The 20,775-nt window shown below is 36.5% G+C and overlaps 1 protein-coding gene across 12 annotated transcripts in view; it reads right to left on the bottom strand.

Annotated features, from left to right (window-relative positions):
- Gr64e (Gustatory receptor 64e) overlaps positions 1-20,775 on the bottom strand; it is a 176,231-nt gene that overhangs the window by 131,681 nt on the left and 23,775 nt on the right. For 5 of the 12 annotated variants that reach the window (XM_067787304.1, XM_067787301.1, XM_067787299.1 and 2 more), the window contains exon 2: positions 3,501-3,675. The exons of 4 other annotated variants lie outside the window; for them this stretch is intronic. The gene's annotated coding sequence lies outside the window, so the exon portion shown is untranslated. Of the gene's footprint in view, positions 1-3,500; positions 3,676-17,786; positions 18,269-18,352; positions 18,420-20,775 lie in introns of those variants that run through there. 3 more of the 12 variants (XM_067787303.1, XM_067787307.1, XM_067787310.1) reach the window with 3 other exon arrangements.

Below are 20,775 nucleotides of genomic sequence, written 5' to 3'. Positions count from 1 at the left end.
CCTTCTCGGACCACAGTAGGATACTCTTCAACATCGATCTTGAAGTGGAAGTGGAAGTTCCCCGGCCATATAGAAATCCAATAAAAACAGACTGGAACAAATATTCTGAAGTAGTATCTCACAAACTGGCATCCACGGAAACGAAAGTCAGACGGAAAGATAACAATATAGACAGAGCGGTAAGCCGACTGACAACGATATTGACAAGCACTTTCGAACTCTGTTGTCCCCTTACTAGACCAAGGGTAAGATCTAGACCTACGTGGTGGAACACAGAGCAAAGCCAACTCAGGTCAACAACAAGAAAACTCTTCAACAAAGCCAAACATAGCCGGCTGAAAGAGGACTGTGATGCCTATAGATGTAGCTTTAACAAATACAAAAGCTGCATCAAGAAGGCAGAAAGGATATCATGGGAGCAATACTGTGAGAACTTGGCGACGACAAATGAGGCATCAAGACTTCGCAAAATACTATCAGGATCTAGTTCAGCCCCTAGTAGCATAAGGAAGTCTCTGATGGCTCATAGACCGTCTCCAGTCAGGAAGCTCTAGAGGCCTTGAGGGAGACACACTTTCCTGGATGCACGGATACGACAGGCACGACGATGCCAGAAAACCGCGCATACCCTCCGGAATCCGACGCCACGGACATCGCTGACCGGGATAAAATATCATTGTCTATAAAATCATTCGAGCCCTACAAATCGGGCGGACCGGATGGTGTGATACCGGCTATGTTACAAGCCGTTTGTGACGAACTGATACCACATCTACACGGCATTTTCTCAAAATGCCTACAAGATGGTTATTTACCCGAAGCCTGGAGAAATTTACGGGTGGTTTTCATTCCCAAAGCAACTTAACTCTCGGAAGCCAAAGACTATAGACCAATAAGCCTCTTCGCCTTTATCCTTAAAACACTGGAGGGACTTGTCGATCTACACATTAGAAACAATGCCAATCTCTGGTAGATATATGCAGCACAGCATGCACACCGAAAAGGCAAATCAGTTGAAAGTGCCCTTCATGACGCAGTCAGTGACATCGAGGACTCACTAAGCTGCAACGAATACGCATTGGCAGCTTTCCACGCCACTGAGGGCGCTTTCAGTAACGTGCAGACGGAGGCCATCTGCAAGGCTCTTACACGATATGGAACCCAAAGCTCTATAGTTGCATGGATCGATTCTATGCTTAGGAGTAGAGTTGTCAACGCGAATTTAGGGACTGGTTCTATTTGCAAAATGACCACCAGAGGGACCTTCCAAGGCTGGGTGCTATCGCTTCTTCTCTGGATACTCGTGGTCAACGAAATTCTTGAAATCTGTAGGAGAAAAGGAAGAAAGGTAGTTGCATACGCCGATGCCCTAATGATTCTGATCACAGGAAAAATTTTGCCAACCATCAGCGAACTCATGGAATCGGCACTTTGCGACATTTCGCGATGGACAGGGCAAAATGGGTTGGGGATAAACCCAACCAAAAACCGAACTTGTCCTATTCAGGACAAAGAAAAAGATACCCTCCTTTAACTTACCGAAGCTAAACGGCACAACCTTAAACCTATCTTCGGAAGCGAAATATCTTGGAATTATACTCGATTCCAAGGAACGTTGAGTTGAGATCAAAGAAAGCTCTAACAGCATACTACCGCTGCAAAAGGGCTTTTGGGCGGAACGGATGATATGTGGTGGACTGGCACCACATATCATTCTTGGCATGTACAGCACAGTCATTCGATCGATACTACCATATGGAGCTCCAGTCTGGTGGAAGGCGCTAGACAAAAAGAGTAATCAGCAGAGGATCGGGAATGTACAAAGGCTGGTTTGCATGGGAATGTCAGGCGCCATGAGCAGCGCACCTCAGGTAGCGCTAAATGTCATCTTTTATTTGACGCCACTACAAGTCTTCGTGCAGGGATTAGCCGCTAGAGGACTTCTACGACTAAGGGAATCCAACATGTGGAAAACAGCTAAGCACGGACACGCGACGATTCTGGAAGATATGACGAAGGGGCAATTAAACGGATTAAACACCGATGTAACAATCTTTGTTGACAGCCAAGCCGCCTTAAAGGCATTAGAGTCCAACATGATAAATTTGGACATCATGCGGAAGTGTAGGGCCTCTTCGGCTTCTATAAGTCATCTCAATGTCTCCTTTTGCTGGGTCCCTGGGCACAGCGGCATTGAAGGGAATGAACTCGCAGATGAGATGGCTAGGAAAGGTTCCGACTTAAAAATAAATGAGGTGGACAGCTCCGTCCGACCGCCGCTGAGTTGTCTCCTAGGGCGAATTTACGAATATGAGAACAGGGCAACGGACTTGCTATGGACTAATAGAGTTGACTGCGAAGTCTCAAGGTCTTTATGGCCATGCTTGGATAGGAAGGGCACCAGCTTCCTTCTCAAACTGAATAAATCTGCGGTGAGGGTACTTACGGTTGTCATCACAGGTCATTGTGCTATCGCACCAATGTTCCGCGGTGGCGAATACCAACAAGCTCCCTCTGCAGAAGCTGCCAGGATGAGGAGAAAGAAGAGGCGATCTACCACTTTCTCTGCCGATGCCAGGCGCTTCAAAGACGAATGCTCAGATTTCTGGGCTCACGCTTCTTCGAAAGCCTGGCAGAGGTTTGGAAGGTGGACGTGTCACTTCTTTTTGGGTTCATTAGGGAAAGCAAGTGGTTCGTTGAGGACCGCTAGGAGGTAATGTGGCTAAACGAATTTGCCGTCACCCTGTACTTACTGAGGGCACTCAAAATGGACAAAAATGTCTCCAAGTGGAGTGTGGGTATCGCCCACGCACGTCCTCTTAACCTAACCTAACTAAGAATTTGTATTTTGTATGTACCATTGGGCTTATTAACGGCTTTAATGTAGAAAACTTGGTTAATTATTTCATTAACCCTCTGTTTGAAATCGCTATGGAAAACACTAAATTTAACGAATATGGGAAGGATGAAGAGACGTTCAAGTCCAAAATCAAGTAACGTCTCATTAACACTTAACACAGGATCTTGATTATGTCAGCCCACTTAACTTAGATGAATGTTGCTGTTCGAAACTTGGTTCGTCGCTTCCAACTCTCGTTTTGTGGCGGTATAAAATAGACAAATTAGCAGCTGGAAACAGATAAAACTAATTAGTGTACCTATTTTACTTTTCTGTGTTTATTCATTAAGAATACAAACATTATATCACATGACACATTTCTCAATTCAATAGCACAATTAAACTGTGCAAATATGTAAACAAATTGCATGGAAATTTTCTGTTGAAAACAACCAAATATTTTTTGTGCCTATTTCCTGAAATCTAGAAGTTTGTACTTATTTTTTAATCACACAATCCACTAATGTACATATAAATTATGCCAAAAAAAACCGTTTAAATATTTTACTCCATTAGGCACTCAATAAAGGAATAATGAACTAAGAATTTGTATTTTGTATGTAACATTGGGTTTATTAACGGCTTTGTTGATGCAGTTTACCTGATTTGGTGGACTGTATGCAGGAAGCGGCTTACCAGTGGTATCCAATCAAATAAATGAATGCGGGACTCAAATGATGTTCATTTAATTGTATTAAGTAATAGTATTTTATTTGTATTTATAAAATAGTTTAGAGCACTGAATTTTTGTTGGCGGTAGTTGCACGGATAAGTAGCTAGAAGTAATAATGACAACGAAAAAAGATATAAAGCAAATGTCAAACATATGATTGCTATGCTTGCGCATTAACCCTTTATGAACTAAAATATAACATTATATGTACATATTGCAATTATGAACTCAACACCGCCGCCCTTGAACTATCGACGAAAATACGATACGTTCAAAATTAATCTTAGCATAGTTTACAAAGAATATTGAAAATTCAGTTTTAATCATTAATTTAATTTTATTTTTAACACGCCCTTATTAGCTTGGCCTGTATCTATCTATGTATGTACATATGTAACGGAATTTTTGAGCTTAATTTTACTAGAAGTCTGATTAATTTGAAACTTTGCATACGTATCAAGGCTCAATGACAATGCAACAATGTGGTGGTGTGGTGACATAAGGTCAACGGCCATAAAGTCAATTGGCCTTATTACCACTTTGAATGGCCATAAGTTTGATTGAAACTTTGCACACGTATCAAGGCTCGATGACAATGCATTAATGTGATGGTGTGCTGACATAAGGTCAACGTCCATAGGGTCAATTGGCCTTATACCACTTTGAATGGCCATAAGTTTGATTGAAACTTTGCACACGTATCAAGGCTCGATGACAATGCAACAATGTGATGGTGGGGTGACATAACGTTAACGGACATAAGGTCAATTGAACTTATGATCACCCCAAACGGCCATAGATTTGAAACCTTGCACATAATGCGAAAAACGCATTCCTTTATTAACGATAGAAGTGGATGCATGGCACATATACGAAAGAGCATACTGGAGCCCTTTTTAACACGCTTTTATTAGTTTGGCCTGTATCTATCTATGTATCTATGTATGCAGGTATGTATGTAACGGAATCTGGAGTGCAGCCGAGAGCCCCGGTAATGCAGAGCTCTGAACTCCGTTGCACCTTTTGAAGCATTTTAAGATAGGTACTTTTAGCTAGTGCAGGCCACCAGGCCAAGGCACCATAAAGAAGAATCGGGCGCACAATAGCTGTGTAAATCCACTAGGTTACCTTAGGGGAGAGTCCCCAGGAGGTGCCAATTGCCCTCTTACAAGTGAACAGCTCTGCTGCTGCCTTCTCGGATCGCTCCACTATATGGTCGCTCCACAATAGCTTCCTATCCAGAATTACTCCCAAATACTTGACTTGATTGCTAAATGCTAAGAACGTACCCCAACCTTTAAGTTATTAACAGAATAATTAAATTCAGATTAAAAAGCGTGGGGTGCATTTCACTACATTTCATATCTTTCTTCAATATCAAGCACCCCACGCTTTTTACTGTGAATTTAATTATTCTGTTAATAACTTAAATTTTATTATAATTTTATTTTGAGGTGATTAACTATAAATGATTGTTTGAATTCTACTACTGTTATATAAACTCTTTTTAATTGAAAATTATTTTCTATTTTTTAGTTCGGTTAGCTATAAAAGCGCGTTTTTTTTAGTTTCTTTAAACTATTATTTATTTACTTTTCAGTTAATTTTATTAACCAATAATAAAAGCTTATTTTTAAAAAATTTCCTTTTTCTTTAATTTTATTTTAATTACTCGCAAATGGAGGTGCCCACCTCACTTACGATTTTTATACTCAGTTGAGCAGAGCTCGCAGAGTATATTAAGTTTGATTGGATAACGGTTGGATGTACATATATAAAGGAATCGAGATAAATATAGACTTCCATATATCAAAATAATCAGGATCGAAAAAAAATTTGATTGAGCCATGGCCGTCCGTCCGTCCGTCCGTTAACACGATAACTTGAGTAAATTTTGAGGTATCTTGATGAAATTTGGTATGTGGGTTCCTGAGTACTCATCTCAGATCGCTATTTAAAATGAACGTTATCGGACTATAACCACGCCAACTTTTTCGATATCGAAAATTTCGAAAAACCGAATAAGTGCGATAATTCATTACAAAAGACAGCTAAAGCGACGAAACTTGGTAGATGAGTTGAACTTATCACGCAGAATAGAAAATCAGTAAAATTTTGGACAATGGGCGTGGCACCGCCCACTTTTGAAAGAAGGTAATTTAACAATTTTGCAAGCTGTAATTTGGCAGTCGTTGAAGATATCATGATGAAATTTGGCAGGCACGTTACTCCTATTACTATATGTACTTTTAATAAAAATTAGCAAAATCGGAGAAGGACCACGCCCACTTTTAAAAAAAAATTTTTTTTAAAGTAAAATTTTAACAAAAAATTTAATATCTTTACAGTATATAAGTAAATTATGTCAACATTCAACTCCAGTAATGATATGGTGCAACAAAATACAAAAATAAAAGAAAATTTCAAAATGGGCGTGGCTCCGCCCTTTTTCATTTAATTTGTCTAGGATACTTTTAATGCCATAAGTCGAACAAAAATTTACCAATCCTTTTGAAATTTGGTAGGGGCATAGATTTTATGACTTTAACTGTTTTCTGTGAAAATGGGCGAAATCGGTTGATGCCACGCCCAGTTTTTATACACAGTCGTCCGTCTGTCCTTCCGCATGGCCGTTAACACGATAACTTGAGCAAAAATCGACATATCTTTAATGAACTTAGTTCACGTGCTTACTTGAACTCACTTTATCTTGGTATGAAAAATGAACGAAATCCGACTATGACCACGCCCACTTTTTCGATATCGAAAATTATGAAAAACGAAAAAATGCCATAATTCTATACCAAATACGAAAAAAGGGATGAAACATGGTAAGGTAATTGGATTGTTTTATTGACGCGAAATATAACTTTAGAAAAAACTTTATAAAATGGTTGTGATGCCTACCATATTAAGCAGAAGAAAATGAAAAAGTTCTGCAGGGCGAAATAAAAAACCCTTAAAATCTTGGCAGGTATTACATATATAAATAAATTAGCGGTATCCAACAGATGATGTTCTGGGTCACCCTGGTCCACATTTTGGTCGATATCTGGAAAACGCCTTCACATATACAACTAAGGGCCACTCCCTTTTAAAATACTCATTAACTCCTTTCGTTTGATACCCATATTGTACAAACAAATTCTAAGGTCACCCCTGCTCCACCTTTATGGCGATATATCGAAACGGCGTCCACCTATGGAACTAAGGATTACTCCCTTTTAAAATACTCATTAACACCTTTCTTTTGATACCCATATTGTACAAACAAATTCTAGGGTCACCCCTGCTCCACCTTTATGGCGATATCTCGAAAAGGCGAACACCTATAGAACGTAGGCCCACTCCCTTTTAAAAATACTCATTAACACCTTTCATTTGATACCCATATCGTACAAACAAAGTCTAGAGTCACCCCTGGTCCACCTTTACTGCGATACCTCGACAAGGCGTCCACCTATAGAAATAAGGCCCACTCCCTTTTAAAATACTCATTAACTCCTTTCGTTTGATACCCATATTGTACAAACAAATTCTAAGGTCACCCCTGCTCCACCTTTATGGCGATATATCGAAACGGCGTCCACCTATGGAACTAAGGATTACTCCCTTTTAAAATACTCATTAACACCTTTCTTTTGATACCCATATTGTACAAACAAATTCTAGGGTCACCCCTGCTCCACCTTTATGGCGATATCTCGAAAAGGCGAACACCTATAGAACGTAGGCCCACTCCCTTTTAAAAATACTCATTAACACCTTTCATTTGATACCCATATCGTACAAACAAAGTCTAGAGTCACCCCTGGTCCACCTTTACTGCGATACCTCGACAAGGCGTCCACCTATAGAAATAAGGCCCACTCCCTTTTAAAATACTCATTAACTCCTTTCGTTTGATACCCATATTGTACAAACAAATTCTAAGGTCACCCCTGCTCCACCTTTATGGCGATATATCGAAACGGCGTCCACCTATGGAACTAAGGATTACTCCCTTTTAAAATACTCATTAACACCTTTCTTTTGATACCCATATTGTACAAACAAATTCTAGGGTCACCCCTGCTCCACCTTTATGGCGATATCTCGAAAAGGCGAACACCTATAGAACGTAGGCCCACTCCCTTTTAAAAATACTCATTAACACCTTTCATTTGATACCCATATCGTACAAACAAAGTCTAGAGTCACCCCTGGTCCACCTTTACTGCGATACCTCGACAAGGCGTCCACCTATAGAAATAAGGCCCACTCCCTTTTAAAATACTCATTAACTCCTTTCGTTTGATACCTATATTGTACAAACAAATTCTAAGGTCACCCCTGCTCCACCTTTATGGCGATATATCGAAACGGCGTCCACCTATGGAAGTAAGGATTACTCCCTTTTAAAATACTCATTAACACCTTTCTTTTGATATCCATATTGTACAAACAAATTCTAGGGTCACCCCTGCTCCACCTTTATGGCGATATCTCGAAACGGCGTCCACCTATGGAACTAAGGATTACTCCCTTTTAAAATACTCATTAACACCTTTCTTTTGATACCCATATTGTACAAACAAATTCTAGGGTCACCCCTGGTCCACCTTTATGGCGATATCTCGAAACTGCGACCACCTATGGAACTAAGGATTACTCCCTTTTAAAATACTCATTAACAACTTTCTTTTGATACCCATATTGTATAAACAAATTCTAGGGTCACCCCTGGTCCACCTTTATGGCGATATCTCGAAACTGCGACCACCTATGGAACTAAGGATTACTCCCTTTTAAAATACCCATTAACACCTTTTTTTGATACCCATATTGTATAAACAAAATCTAGGGTCACCCCTGCTCCACCTTTATGGCGATATCTCGAAACGGCGTCCACCTATGGAACTAAGGATTACTCCCTTTTAAAATACTCATTAACACCTTTCTTTTGATACCCATATTGTACAAACAAATTCTAGGGTCACCCCTGCTCCACCTTTATGGCGATATCTCGAAACGGCGACCACCTATGGAACTAAGGATTACTCCCTTTTAAAATACTCATTAACACCTTTCTTTTGATACCCATATTGTACAAACAAATTCTATAATCACCCCTGGTCCACCTTTATGGCGATATCTCGAAAATGCGACCACCTATATAACAACCACCACTCCTTTTTAAAACCCTCATTAATACCTTTAATTTGATACCCATATCGTACAAACACATTCTAGCGTCACCCCTGGTCCACCTTTATGGCGATATTTCGAAACGGCGTCCACCTATAGAACTAAGGCCCACTCCCTTTTAAAATGCTCATTAGCACCTTTCGTTTGATGCCCATATTGTACAAACAAATTCTAGGGTCACCCCTGGTCCACCTTTATGGCGATATCTCGAAACGGCGTCCACCTATGGAACTAAGGATTACTTCCTTTTAAAATACTCATTAACACCTTTCTTTTGATACCCATATTGTACAAACAAATTCTAGCGTCACCCCTGGTCCACCTTTATGGCGATATCTCGAAACGGCGTCCACCTATGGAACTAGGGATTACTCCCTTTTAAAATACTCATTAACACCTTTCATTTGATACCCATATCGTACAAACGCATTCTAGAGTCACCCCTGGTCCACCTTTATGGCGATATCTCGAAAAGGCGACCACCTATACAACAACCACCACTCCCTTTTAAAACCCTCATTAATACATTTAATTTAATACCCATATCGTACAAACACATTCTAGAGTCACCCCTGGTCCACCTTTATGGCGATATCTCGAAAAGGCGACCACCTATACAACAACCACCACTCCCTTTTAAAACCCTCATTAATACATTTAATTTAATACCCATATAGTACAAACACATTCTAGAGTCACCCCTGGTCCACTTTATGGCGATATCTCGAAAAGGCGACCACCTATACAACAACCACCACTCCCTTTTAAAACCTTCATTAATACCTTTAATTTGATACCCATATCGTACAAACGCACTCTAGAGTCACCCCTGGTCCACCTTTATGGCGATATCTCGAAACGGCGTCCACCTATGGAACTAGGGATTACTCCCTTTTAAAATACTCATTAACACCTTTCATTTGATACCCATATCGTACAAACGCATTCTAGAGTCACCCCTGGTCCACCTTTGTGGCGATATCTCGAAACGGCGTCCACCTATGGAACTAAGGATTACTTCCTTTTAAAATACTCATTAACACCTTTCTTTTGATACCCATATTGTACAAACAAATTCTAGCGTCACCCCTGGTCCACCTTTATGGCGATATCTCGAAACGGCGTCCACCTATGGAACTAGGGATTACTCCCTTTTAAAATACTCATTAACACCTTTCATTTGATACCCATATCGTACAAACGCATTCTAGAGTCACCCCTGGCCCACCTTTATGGCGATATCTCGAAACGGCGTCCACCTATGGAACTAAGGATTACTTCCTTTTAAAATACTCATTAACACCTTTCTTTTGATACCCATATCGTACAAACACATTCTAGAGTCACCCCTGGCCCGCCATTATGGCGATATTTCGAAACGGCATCCACCTATAGAACTAAGGCCCATTCCCTTTTAAAATACTCATTAACACCATTCGTTTGATGCCCATATTGTACAAACAAATTCTAGGGTCACCCCTGTCCCACCTTTATGGCGATATCTAGAAACGGCGTCCACCTATGGAACTAAGGATTACTCCCTTTTAAAATACTCATTAGCACCTTTCGTTTGATGCCCATATTGTACAAACAAATTCTAGGGTCACCCCTGGTCCACCTTTATGGCGATATTTCGAAACGGCGTCCACCTATAGAACTAAGGCCCACTCCCTTTTAAAATGCTCATTAGCACCTTTCGTTTGATGCCCATATTGTACAAACAAATTCTAGGGTCACCCCTGGTCTACCTTTATGGCGATATCTCGAAACGGCGTCCACCTATGGAACTGAGGATTACTCCCTTTTAAAATACTCATTAACAACTTTCATTTTATACCCATATAGTACAAACGCATTCTAGACTCACCCCTGGTCCACCTTTATGGCGATATCTCGAAAAGGCGACCACCTATACAACAACCACCACTCCCTTTTAAAACCCTCATTAATACCTTTAATTTAATACCCATATCGTACAAACACATTCTAGAGTCACCCCTGGTCCACCATTATGGCGATATTTCGAAACGGCATCCACCTATAGAACTAAGGCCCACTCCCTCATAAAATACTCTTTAATGCCTTTCATTTGATACACATTCCAGGGTTTCCCTCGGTTCATTTTCCTACATGGTTATTTTCCCTTATGTTGTCATCATAGCTCTCAACTGAGTATGTAATGTTCGGTTACACCCGAACTTAACCTTCCTTACTTGTTTTTTAATAACTTTTTAACAAAATCTGGACAAACGAAAATTTTTCCTGGACAAACATGGACAAACGATGGGCAAACGACGGACATACGATTTAGCACAATAAAGCGAAAAAACAAAATTTGGGGTTTTTTGAAAAAAAAAAATATTTTTGTTATAACTTTTTAACAAAAGGTGAACAAACGAAAATTTTTCCTGGAAAAACATGGACAAACGATGGGCAAACGACGGACATACGATTTAGCACAATAAAGCGAAAAAACAAAATTTGGGGTTTTTTGAAAAAAAAAAATATTTTTGTTATAACTTTTTAACAAAAGGTGAACAAACGAAAATTTTTCCTGGAAAAACATGGACAAACGATGGGCAAACGACGGACATACAATTTAGCACAATAAAATGAAAAAATAAAATTTGGGGTTTTTTGAAAAAAAAAAATATTTTTGTTATAACTTTTTAACAAAAGGTAAACAAACGAAAATTTTTCCTGGAAAAACATGGACAAACGATGGGCAAACGACGGACATACAATTTAGCACAATAAAGCGAAAAAACAAAATTTGGGGTTTTTTGCAAAAAAAAAATATTTTTGTTATAACTTTTTAACAAAAGGTGAACAAACGAAAATTTTTCCTGGAAAAACATGGACAAACGATGGGCAAACGACGGACATACAATTTAGCACAATAAAGCGAAAAAACAAAATTTGGGGTTTTTTGAAAAAAAAAATATTTTTTTAATAACTTTTTAACAAAAGGTGAACAAACGAAAATTTTTCCTGGAAAAACATGGACAAACGATGGGCAAACTACGGACATACAATTTAGCACAATAAAGCGAAAAAACAAAATTTGGGGTTTTTTGAAAAAAAAAAAAAATATTTTTGTTATAACTTTTTAACAAAAGGTGAACAAACGAAAATTTTTCCTGGAAAAACATGGACAAACGATGGGCAAACGACGGACATACGATTTAGCACAATAAAGCGAAAAAACAAAATTTGGGGTTTTTTGAAAAAAAAAAAATATTTTTGTTATAACTTTTTAACAAAAGGTGAACAAACGAAAATTTTTCCTGGAAAAACATGGACAAACGATGGGCAAACGACGGACATACAATTTAGCACAATAAAGCGAAAAAACAAAATTTGGGGTTTTTTGAAAAAAAAAATATTTTTGTTATAACTTTTTAACAAAAGGTGAACAAACGAAAATTTTTCCTGGAAAAACATGGACAAACGATGGGCAAACGACGGACATACAATTTAGCACAATAAAGCGAAAAAACAAAATTTGGGGTTTTTTGAAAAAAAAAATATTTTTGTTATAACTTTTTAACAAAAGGTGAACAAACGAAAATTTTTCCTGGAAAAACATGGACAAACGATGGGCAAACGACGGACATACAATTTAGCACAATAAAGCGAAAAAACAAAATTTGGGGTTTTTTGAAAAAAAAAATATTTTTTTTATAACTTTTTAACAAAAGGTAAACAAACGAAAATTTTTCCTGGAAAAACATGGACAAACGATGGGCAAACGACGGACATACGATTTAGCACAATAAAGCGAAAAAACAAAATTTGGGGTTTTTTGAAAAAAAAAAATATTTTTGTTATAACTTTTTAACAAAAGGTGAACAAACGAAAATTTTTCCTGGAAAAACATGGACAAACGATGGGCAAACGACGGACATACGATTTAGCACAATAAAGCGAAAAAACAAAATTTGGGGTTTTTTGAAAAAAAAAAATATTTTTGTTATAACTTTTTCACAAAAGGTGAACAAACGAAAATTTTTCCTGGAAAAACATGGAGAAACGATGGGCAAACGACGGACATACAATTTAGCACAATAAAGCGAAAAAACAAAATTTGGGGTTTTTTGAAAAAAAAAATATTTTTGTTATAACTTTTTAACAAAAGGTGGACAAACGAAAATTTTTCCTGGAAAAACATGGACAAACGATGGGCAAACGACGGACATACGATTTAGCACAATAAAGCGAAAAAACAAAATTTGGGGTTTTTTGAAAAAAAAAAATATTTTTGTTATAACTTTTTAACAAAAGGTGGACACCCGAAAATTTTTCCTGGAAAAACATGGACAAACGATGAGCAAACGACGGACATACGATTTAGCACAATAAAGCGAAAAAACAAAATTTGGGGTTTTTTGAAAAAAAAAAATATTTTTGTTATAACTTTTTAACAAAAGGTGAACAAACGAAAATTTTTCCTGGAAAAATATGGACAAACGATGGGCAAACGACGGACATACGATTTAGCACAATAAAGCGAAAAAACAAAATTTGGGGTTTTTTGAAAAAAAAAAATATTTTTGTTATAACTTTTTAACAAAAGGTGAACAAACGAAAATTTTTCCTGGAAAAACATGGACAAACGATGGGCAAACGACGGACATACGATTTAGCACAATAAAGCGAAAAAACAAAATTTGGGGTTTTTTGAAAAAAAAAAATATTTTTGTTATAACTTTTTAACAAAAGGTGAACAAACGAAAATTTTTCCTGGAAAAACATGGACAAACGATGGGCAAACGACGGACATACAATTTAGCACAATAAAGCGAAAAAACAAAATTTGGGGTTTTTTGAAAAAAAAAAATATTTTTGTTATAACTTTTTAACAAAAGGTGAACAAACGAAAATTTTTCCTGGAAAAACATGGACAAACGATGGGCAAACGACGGACATACAATTTAGCACAATAAAGCGAAAAAACAAAATTTGGGGTTTTTTGAAAAAAAAAATATTTTTGTTATAACTTTTTAACAAAAGGTGAACAAACGAAAATTTTTCCTGGAAAAACATGGACAAACGATGGGCAAACGACGGACATACAATTTAGCACAATAAAGCGAAAAAACAAAATTTGTGGTTTTTTGAAAAAAAAAAATATTTTTGTTATAACTTTTTAACAAAAGGTGAACAAACGAAAATTTTTCCTGGAAAAACATGGACAAACGATGGGCAAACGACGGACATACAATTTAGCACAATAAAGCGAAAAAACAAAATTTGGGGTTTTTTGCAAAAAAAATATTTTTGTTATAACTTTTTAACAAAAGGTGAACAAACGAAAATTTTACCTGGAAAAACATGGACAAACGATGGGCAAACGACGGACATACAATTTAGCACAATAATGCGAAAAAACAAAATTTTTTTTTGAAAAAAAAAAAATATTTTTGTTATAACTTTTTAACAAAAGGTGAACAAACGAAAATTTTTCCTGGAAAAACATGGACAAACGATGGGCAAACGACGGACATACGATTTAGCACAATAAAGCGAAAAAACAAAATTTGGGGTTTATTGAAAAAAAAAAAATATTTTTGTTATAACTTTTTAACAAAAGGTGAACAAACGAAAATTTTTCCTGGAAAAACATGGACAAACGATGGGCAAACGACGGACATACAATTTAGCACAATAAAGCGAAAAAACAAAATTTGGGGTTTTTTGAAAAAAAAAAAATATTTTTGTTATAACTTTTTAACAAAAGGTGAACAAACGAAAATTTTTCCTGGAAAAACATGGACAAACGATGGGCAAACGACGGACATACAATTTAGCACAATAAAGCGAAAAAACAAAATTTGGGGTTTTTTGAAAAAAAAAAATATTTTTGTTATAACTTTTTAACAAAAGGTGAACAAACGAAAATTTTTCCTGGAAAAACATGGACAAACGATGGGCAAACGACGGACATACAATTTAGCACAATAAAGCGAAAAAACAAAATTTGGGGTTTTTTGAAAAAAAAAATATTTTTTTTATAACTTTTTAACAAAAGGTGAACAAACGAAAATTTTTCCTGGAAAAACATGGACAAACGATGGGCAAACGACGGACATACGATTTAGCACAATAAAGCGAAAAAACAAAATTTGGGGTTTTTTGAAAAAAAAAAATATTTTTGTTATAACTTTTTAACAAAAGGTGAACAAACGAAAATTTTTCCTGGAAAAACATGGACAAACGATGGGCAAACGACGGACATACGATTTAGCACAATAAAGCGAAAAAACAAAATTTGGGGTTTTTTGAAAAAAAAAAAAAATATTTTTGTTATAACTTTTTAACAAAAGGTGAACAAACGAAAATTTTTCCTGGAAAAACATGGACAAACGATGGGCAAACGACGGACATACAATTTAGCACAATAAAGCGAAAAAACAAAATTTGGGGTTTTTTGAAAAAAAAAAATATTTTTGTTATAACTTTTGAACAAAAGGTAAACAAACGAAAATTTTTCCTGGAAAAACATGGACAAACGATGGGCAAACGACGGACATACGATTTAGCACAATAAAGCGAAAAAACAAAATTTGGGGTTTTTTGAAAACAAAAAAATATTTTTGTTATAACTTTTTAACAAAAGGTGAACAAACGAAAATTTTTCCTGGAAAAACATGGACAAACGATGGGCAAACGACGGACATACGATTTAGCACAATAAAGCGAAAAAACAAAATTTGGGGTTTTTTGAAAAAAAAAAATATTTTTGTTATAACTTTTTAACAAAAGGTGGACAAACGAAAATTTTTCCTGGACAAATATGGACAAACGATGGCCAAACGACGGACATACGATTTAGCACAATAAAGCGAAAAAAAATTGGGGTTTTTCGAAAAAAAAAATATATTTTTATTATAACTTTTTTTCCAACCAAAATTTTGGGGTTTTTCGAAAAAAAAATTTTTTTATTATAACTTTCTCCAGTTTGGTGGCAGAAGGCACGCAAAGAAAGGCAACGGCTAAACTAAGCAAACTTCATTGATTAGTTTGCGTTAGCATAACGCGTGCGATGAGAACCGCCCCTGCTGATGCACTTAGTGCTTTAGTGGGAATATCACCCTTCCCTATTCTGATAGAGAAAGAGACAACACTAGATGCACTAAGACTTCCAAAATATCTGAGTTGAAGGAAGGAAATATGATAAGGCATATGAAAGTAATAAGAAAATTCATAGGAAGTCCCTCATTACAACTGCGTGACGTAATGTCCCCTAAGCTTAGAATCTCACGGAACTTTGAAGTGTCAATTGTCGACAGGACCCACTGGGAAATAGGGAATCCTTATAACGACCCTGACTCAGAGGTCTGGTACACGGATGGATCGAAATTCGATGGCGGAAGAACGAAGGCTGGCGTCTATGGGCCAAACTTCAAAAAAATCGATACCAATGGGATGTTACCCCACCATATTTCAGTCAGAAATTCATGCAATAGAGGTCTGTGGTAGAGAATGTCTCCGGAGAGGCTCAACATCGAAGAGCATCTACATTATGTCGGACAGCCAGGCGGCACTGCGTGCCTTGCAATCCTACACAGTTACATCTAAGCTAGTGGATGAATGCACTGAAATCCTTAATGCCCTGGGAGCCAAAAACAAGGTTTTGTTGGGATGGGTTCCCGGACATCAGGGACATGAAGGTAATGTACATGCAGATTTCGTAGCAAAGCAGAGTGCTACATCAGCATTCTATGGTCCAGAGCCCTTTTGTGGACTCACAAAAGCACACACAAGGGAAACTATAAGTAACTGGGAAACTAAACAATTCAGACGTCACTGGATTGATTGCTCAGGGCAAAGGCAGGCCAAACTGCTTATACTTCCGGCAACGAAAGTATCAGCCAAACTCATTAACCTAAGCAGGGAGGACCTAATAAATCTTACTGGGTACTACACGGGACACTGTGGTCTACGATATCACCTAAGTAAATTAAATCTATCTGATACCCAAATTTGTCGTTTCTGTGAGCTGGATGATAAAACGCCGGTTCACATTCTCTGCGAATGCGTCGCTCTAGCAGAAACTATCCAATCTAGGTGGTGGGACTCTTAGTCCCTATGTGATATGGAGTAAAAAGCCTGAAGAGGTCCTTTGATACATCAAGGGCCTCCAGATACAAAATTAGGCTGAAAGGTCTTACACAATAGATCTGCACAAAGGTCGCAGTGCTTCCAGATCTATTAATAATAATAATAATAAATAACTTTTTAACAAAAGGTGGACAAACGAAAATTTTTCATGGACAAACGTGAACAAACGATGGACAAACGAATGGCATTTGGTTTTTTTAATTACTCGCACATGGAGGTTCCAACTTCACACATAATTTTTTTTTTTTAAATAACTTTCTAATAAAAGGTGGACAAACCAAACAATTTTGTTAGCTGACATAATCATGTGAAAACGACTCCATAGCTTAAAGGACATTAAATAGAAATGTGAAGCTTCTCAAGGCCAAAATAATGACATATCAATTTTGAAAATCGGACGTTAAATAACCAAGTTACAACGAGAAAATCCTTTCGGCTATATTTCGAAAGATCAAAAAAAAATTTTAAAAAAAATTTTCCGAAACCACCACAGCATAATCTTTAAATTTAGGGTCGGACAATAGCAACTTTTTTTCGATCCAGTCTAGTGTACAATCAACCCTTATCCAATCAAAGTTATAGTACCCTGTGTACAAGTACAGCTGGGTATAAAAATTGAGTTTGTTGTTTTTGAAATAACAGAAACTCAGTAGAATTTATCGCATTATGGTTTATTGAATCGATTTTTTTTTTCAAGACAGCAAATTTACTTAGTCATTTCAACAGAAGAAAAATTATTGGGCTTAAATTTGCAACATTCTGTAAAAATTACAAATATTGAATCATTCTAAATTGTTTTGTTGTTAAAATAACTAACGAATTGGTCATTCCAGCAGCGAACGGCTGCCAATATTACTATTATGGAAATGCCAAAGCTTATTTAAAAGAGAAGCTTACGCTCACCTCGCTCATTACTTTGTTCTTATGACTATGGTGACTGAATTCTCTGTCATTACAACAGCATTCATGGTTTTTCTAAAGTCGACGGAAGCCTGTTCATGTAACAGTTTTCTTTGTTATTGTTATGTTGACTGTGACTATGATAAGTTAACAGAGCTATGGCTCACGTATGATGAACTTTTTTTGTTGATTCGACTGTTGTAACGATCACTTCAGAATCAAGTGCATGTGCGAAGTTGATTCAACAATTATTTGTAATGAATAAAATAATTACAGAAATTTCGTTGGAATCGACCAGTTGTTCGATTGATTTTACTAGCTTTTTTATTTCAGTGAAGAACCTATAGTATACCGCGACTTTCTTAGTACTCGGAAATGGACTATAAATTGAGTTTTAATTGTTGACAGTTTTTATCTTAAATATAACCAATTTCCTTCACTGTGTTGCGCCCCCATTTGCTGACAAATTACGTAGCCTAAATGAACTGTAAAATATTGCGATATATTTGGGAGCTTTTTTTTTAAACAAACAAAACATTTAATCCTAATTTATTTAATACTTAATTTACTTTTGTTTCCTTTTTATGCCTGTGTCGAAATTACAAACCAAACTTTCTGCGGGTTTATATTTACTGATGTCCATTTTGTGGTGAATGTATGCAATGAACCAGTTTCATGTGACTAACACCGATAATTATATTAATGAACAAAAAATATAAATAAAAGCAGAAAAAAAGTTTGAATAATTTTTAAATTCGGATTAGTCGCTCTCCTGTTATTTGATTGAAATACAGCGTGAGGTGTCGGAAGGTGGGTACACACGTAAGTATACTCGTTTTTAATTAAAGTACAGGGTGCTTTTAAAATTTGTGAACAATCGCAGCAAGAAACTAACTACAAGCTAATAAGAAGTTGGTTTCCAATAAAACAGGCGAAGTATTTTTTAGTATTTTTTTTTCGCAAATGGATAACTAACTTTGTAGAGCCATGAGCTAAAAATAGTCAGAAGTGGTTATTTCTGCATTATTTGTTAACAAAGGCCCAGTTAATTATATATTTTTTGACTAAGAATTATTTTCGTTGTCTTCTGCATCATAGTGATGCCCGAGAATATTAAGCAAACTGCATCGAATAGTTTGTATTGGCATAAGGAGTGTGATGGGAATGTACGCTGCTGATGCAGTTAGTAGGAATACCTTCCTTCTTTACACTAATAGAGAAAGAGACAACACTTCTTGCACTTAGACTCCCAAATATCTTTTAGCTAAATAGCGGAAACAATAAGAAAATTCAAAGAAAATCCCGTACTGCAACTACGTGATGCAATGGCGCCCACAATCAGAACCTCATGGAATTTTGAGATTGTGAACAGATCTCTTTGTGAAAAAGTAAATCTAAATACCGACTTTGACTCACAGGGTATGGTTCACGTATTGATCAAAATTTTATACTGGAAAACGGAAGCTGGCATCTATGGACCGAACTTCAAAAAATCGATACAAATGTGCTGCTTCCCCAATATTTTTCAGGCAAAAACCCATGTACTAAATGTTTGCGGTAGACAAAATCTACCAAGAGGCTTATAGTCGAAGAGTATCCTCATTATGTCAGACATCCAGGCAGTATTGCGCGCCTTGCAGTCTTATGCAATTACTTTTAAGCTATTGCATCAATGCATGAGAGTCTCATATGATCTGGGAACCGAAAACAAGGTTTTATTAGGATGGGACCCCTGGTATCAGGAAAATGAAGTCAGTAAACATGCAGACTACCAGGCCAAGCAGGGTGCTATAGCATTATTCTATAGTCCATAGCGCTTCTGTGCACTCACAAAGGCATATACTAGGAAAACCGTAAGCAGCTGGTTCAAAGCAGTTCATAAAGCACTGAATTGAATGCTCAGGACAAAGATAGGACAAATTGTTTATACTCTCAGCAACGAGAGTATCAGCCAAACCCATTAATCTAAGTAGAGAAGACCTACGAACGCAACTGGGTACTATACAAGGACACTCTAGTCTACAATATTAACTAAGTAAATTAAATCTATACGACGCACAAATTTGTCGCTACTGTAGATGAAACTGGAGGATGAAACGCCGCACAGTGGCGCCTTTTGAGTCTTTTCTTTGCAGAAATCATGACTTTTGAACCAATGAAGATATTTTAAAAATTTAAAATGCAAATGAAAGCTAATTACTTGAAGTTTTTTTGCGTGAAAGCTCAGAATGTCACAGATACAGGGTGATTCAAAAAAAAATCGTCAAATTCGAAAAATTTTGAAAAATACAAAAACAAAATGTTTTTAGTAAAAAATAAAAAAAAGAAAAATGAGATTTGTCTTATAATGACGTATTTAAGCAATTAATAAGATAAACTAATGATTTTGATAAGATAGCGTGGCACTGCCCACTTATGATAAAAAGTTTTATCTAAGTAGTCACGTAATCAACAACTACCAAAATCGATAGACGTATTGTTTCTTTTAAATGGCAATACTCTTATAAAACTCAAATGTCCGTTTTTGGTGCCACAATAACAAGGTGCTTCAAAATTATAATTATATGTATTTTATTAATAACTAAAATTATTGAAAGTGGTTCAATGAAATATTATTTGAGCTAAAGATTAAACAGCCAACGAATTTTGGAAAAGGGGAGTGGCACTGCCCACATATGCTAAACAGTTTGATCTTAGTAACCGCTTTACATATTTGTACCAAACTCGATAGACGTATTGATTTCTATACAAATTTAATACTCGTTTGAAAGCGAAATGCCTAAGCTTTAAAATAAATTTGATAAACTTCAAAGAAATGCAATAACGAAAAGTATATCTTTATAAATTACTAAATTAATTAATTCTTTTATTTGAAATAAAAAATTTACTTGTACATAGATATTTTATTTTTCAATAAAGTAGCAAAATTGATTAGTAAATCTCTTTTTCATTGTTGTGATAAGAAGTGAGAAACTTATTTTATCTCAACATA

This window comes from Eurosta solidaginis, chromosome 5, assembly GCF_040869045.1.
Source record: "Eurosta solidaginis isolate ZX-2024a chromosome 5, ASM4086904v1, whole genome shotgun sequence".
In the NCBI taxonomy this organism is placed as follows: Eukaryota; Metazoa; Arthropoda; class Insecta; order Diptera; family Tephritidae; genus Eurosta; species Eurosta solidaginis.
Note: the sequence above shows the minus strand (reverse complement) of the source record. Positions and strands in the feature narration are given on the sequence as shown.